A 5,000-nucleotide genomic window follows, 5' to 3' on the forward strand; every position below is an offset into this window, starting at 1 on the left:
GTTCCCCGGTTTGTCAGTTTGTCTATTTGTCTTCTTGTACGTGAAAAACTTCTTGGCCACAATTTTACTTATAGAGTAGTGAAACTTTCAGGGATTTAGTGTTTTGATGAGACGTAGAAGCGATTCCCTTTTGAAAGTCCTAGGTAAAAGGTCATTGTCAAGGTCAAACAGAAGGTCGACAAAATTAACCCTACCATTAACACTAAGTTCGCACATTGTCAAACAGACTTCAAATAGGCCTCAGCCTAAAATGATTCAGGGAAAGGCTAGCTGGTTTCGAGATGTAAGCTGTATATATCAATCATATATACAGTATAAAATAATTGATCCTTAGTCTGATGTCCATCCGCCATTATCGTCTACAACTTCATCTAGACGTACAGGCATACTCTACAGTAATTACCAAATTCTGGCATAAAGTAGGATGACGTCGCATTGGCTCCCGCACTTTTGTTTCCATGGCTTAGAACGTTCGTTGTTCTCCTACGTCCCAATCACGACCCATTACTCCCCAGAGGTGCTGTATGGTTTTAACGTCGCAACCCTATGGTGGCCAGTTTATTTCCTGGATTTCTGAATGATGTTCTAACCAAGCTCTCATTATAAAGCTGGTATGGATGGGGGAATGGGTGGGGAATGGCCATAGCTCTTAGTGTGGGCAGGAGAACATCATCTAAATGCTCTTCCACACGATGAGCAAATGCAGGGCAGGCAGACACTGTTACTAATTTTGATGTAAAGCGACGATCAAGAATATAGAAGACATCATAGACGAGGAAACAACAGGAACACCATCGAATTCTCCGTGCTCGTTCTCATGTCCATATATTGCAGAAGAAAAGAAAAATACAGAAATATGCTATGTACTTTGTAAATGAAAACAAAATATATTTTACAATTTCTCTAAAATAAAAATTTCCTCTATAAAAAGAAAACAAATCATTACTCCTACCGATGCATACTTAATAATATCCTCTCTCACGATTCAGAAGATATAAAGAACATAAAATAGGTATAACTTAATCATTTGTACGTAATATCTATCATATTCGAGGAAAAACAAACTTTTCCTCCCTACTTTTAAATTTATCAACATGAGCATTCGGAATCAAACTGTTTATGCTAAGGTGGAATAGAATGAAGAGAATAATCCAACAGCCATTCATACGGTCACGGCTTTACTTTCCCTTTCAAATCTTTCTAAAACACTTTTTATAAAAATGTGGTCCCTGCGTCAGTCCAATTTTAATCTCCTCATCATTGACTCCTTTATAATTCCCCTTGAGTCACATCATATACTCAGATGAGCATCTCGTCGAATATCATCTTTCGTTGTTTCAGGTTTAGTCAATTCGAATGTCTCCTAAATAACTCATTTGTATTTCCTTGGTAATATACGTTAAAAATTTCCCCTGTAACATGAAAATGTAGGAAGAAAGCTTCTTGATTTAAAACATAATGCATTCAAGAATAAGAGAAAACTGTTGGCACATATTACAGGGATCATGCAAATCTGAATGTTGAAAATGTACTCAAACAACTTCTTGAGATTCATATGGTGCTTTTCTTAAACTGAATGGAATATTACTCGCATTTAGGAAAACTTCAGTAAGGATAATTTTTGCTGGACGTAAAAAAAAAATAGTTATCAATTTCATACGTAATTCTGCTCTAATTACTCATTCTTACAATGCAAAATGCAGCGTTTTCCCGTTATTAGAATTCTGAATTCTACCTCATTACATTTACGGATTGAGGATTTCTCTCCTATTCCATCTTTCCGATATCTATCCCTAATGAATTAAGCTAATATAACATTTCTATTAAATATTTTTTAAAGGATGAACGCTGTCGTATTTGACTTTTAGAAGCAGGATCCGAAACCTTCCATTTCCAGAGTGAATACCTCCGTCTTCGTCTGTAATAATATAACACTTTGTTAAATCCGACAAGTCTATTATGTTGAAAGCAATGCATCTATCCTCAACACTTGTTAGGTTTTATTATTTCTAGTTCGTTTTGGTGGATTAATACACAGCGTTTTCGAATGACAGCTAATCCTTGCTTTGTTGTAAATTAATTGCTCTTCTTCTAAAATATTACAACACTATCTTTTATTCCTTTATATGCTCTTTAGTGTTTTTGGAATGATGTTTTCTTCAAATAACTTTGGAGGCTATGTACATGTTCAATGTTACCTTGTTTGTCGTCATAATGATGGGAGGAAACAAGACTTTAGCCCGACAATTAGTTGACAGCCATACAAAGAAAAACCTTAATGAGGGTTCTTCTTTCATCTTTCTATAGAGAGAGAGAGAGAGAGAGAGAGAGAGAGAGAGAGAGAGAGAGAGAGAGAGAGAGAGAGAGAGAGAGAGAGAGAGAGTTGGGTTAATTCATCTCTAATCCTATTTCATTTTAATTTTTGGAAGTAATTCATGTTTCTTTTCATTTTCATTAATTCATACAGTATAGGGGTATATAATTTATAAAGGAATGGTTGCGTATTCCTAAAATGAAAAGTTTTCTAGTTAATTAAAAATTATAAACGTTCCTTAACATAAATTTATAACGAAACTCTTTATGCTATAATCCTCGGATTGCAATATTCATTGTTTTAGGGGAAATATTGCACCAACGTTGCCTTAGATAAGACTTAGTGAGTAACCTTAGTCTATATCTGAAAATATACCATGTTGATGGTTATCCTTACATATTTTCTTCTTTTTTGTTTTTTTCCATTTAATATCATATGCTCCAAGTTTTCTCTCATGAATTTCTATGATATACTATATTTTAATTTCTATGATATACTATATTTTATCAATATAGCCATCTTCATTGCGTTGTGTATGTTAGGCTTTGCGTGTCTTTTATAATATCTATTTCTAGAAGCCAGGCATTCGTCATATGGAGCCTTTTATCCCTCAATTTCTAGAGTGCACACTTCTCTCTTCTTCTCTTATAATGTAACACTCGTTTAATTACTGAAATCCTCCCACGTTTCAGGAAATTCATACGAATCTAATGGCATTTGTGCGTTAATGATCAAAGATATTTCAGCAGCAATGAATGGTTTTCTTATATTTTATTTAACATAGTTTGCAGTTTTGAATTTATAAGAAATGTTTAGTCAATTTTCAGTGGGGCGTAGGAAGTTTTAACGTTATTTTTTCCAATACTTTTATTTTTCAGAATATCAGGTATGTTTCCAACAACTTTTTCCTTTTTAGCAAGAAGGGGTTGGATGGGAGTAGCGGAGAAATTTTCAGTCCCCTCTACTTTGTTCTTGTAATCCCGTGAATAAACAGTTCTTTGGCCCGGCATTTAGCCGGCAGGTATAGAGAGATTAACCTTAACGAGAGTTCCTCATGCATAATTATAAGAGAGAGAGAGAGAGAGAGAGAGAGAGAGAGAGAGAGAGAGAGAGAGAGAGAGAGAGAGAGAGAGAGAGAGAGAGAGAGAAAGAGAGAGAGAGTTACCTCGTAATAATTTTGGAAAACTGAAAGTGAAGGATATGCGTCAAATGTTGATATCATATTTTCTTTTTTTTTTCTTAGATAAAATTTTACTTCAATGGGCGCCAAAGCAAAAAAACTATAGCATATGTTGATTATGTGAACTGTTTAGTTTTGCGAAGTGAGTATATGCTTAAATTTTCTATTACCACAATCATAATACAGTATATTGCTACTTATTGGTTAATATTAAATGTATTCAATTCTCAATAATGAACTATTACTATGCATAGATATTTAATATTATAGTCATTACCTAAACTTAATACCATACTACGATATTCACTTTGGGCATATCTATTCACCAATACACTAAATATTTTATTCTTTATGGACCATCTTCTTATATGATTAAGGTTCCCAGTCAGTCAAAGGAAATAAATTTCCCATGGCCTAAATCTTTCCCATAACCCAAATCTCTCTGTGAGATTGATATGCTTTCCTCGCTCCATTTTGGAAAAAGATTCTTCGCACGATTTATAACAAGTTCATATTATGTGCAAAATGCCATCAGTTTGCAAAATCATCTCTTGTATCTTTATAATTTTTTTTCCAAATGTGTATTGTTATATTCATGTCAGATATTCTATCAAAATCTTGTATGTATACTTGCCAGAGTTCTTCGACTTACCAAAGTAAGTATTCCTCGTATAATTGTATGCTCAAAAATATAGATATAAGAGACACTGATGTTAATTCAGCAAATATACAACTATGAGACTATTTGTATATTCAGTGTATACTAATGTTTGGTCATACAATATATGTTAACCTCGAGACCCCTTTTCTGCTGTCTAGATGACTCTTCCCTGTAGGAGGCAGGAAGCACTAACATTGTTTATTAGTGATGATGACGAATAACGGTGACGTCACTTGTCTCAATTGGTTCCCATGACCATAGAAAAGGTTGCTATAAGGTTAAGGCAATGATGAAAATCCACAGATACACTAATGCTCTGGTATGCTTCCATCAGCACGACATGGCTTGAGCCCAAAAAACGGATTTTGAGCAAAGTGAAAAATCTATTTTTGGGTGAGATAGCCATGTCGTCCTGATGAACCCACCCATCTCTTCTAAAAAGAAAAGATCTTCACAGTACCCCCCCCCCCCCCATGGTACTGTATCTGTAACACCATGCTCAATGCTACAAGGAATGTCCGCCATCGTGGGAATGGCACTGTTATCATACTCAATAGAAATACGAGAACGGGGTAGCCTTGATACGGCTCCCTTTTATTTTGCCACACTTCCTCGAAGCGTAAACGCTATTAGGGGTGCAGATTGCTATGAGGCGTGTCAAGAATACGTCCCTGATATTATGCGATATCCTTGAGAGAAAATTTAAGGATATTCGCGCCAGGAGTTAGAATTCTAGATACCTAAAGGTAAAATTCTCTGGGAATATCACTGTAGTACATATATCCCTTAGGAAGCTACTTTAAGGAACTTCCATCAAGACGACATGGCTATCTCACGCAAAAATA

This window comes from Palaemon carinicauda, chromosome 26, assembly GCF_036898095.1.
Source record: "Palaemon carinicauda isolate YSFRI2023 chromosome 26, ASM3689809v2, whole genome shotgun sequence".
Taxonomy (NCBI): domain Eukaryota; kingdom Metazoa; phylum Arthropoda; class Malacostraca; order Decapoda; family Palaemonidae; genus Palaemon; species Palaemon carinicauda.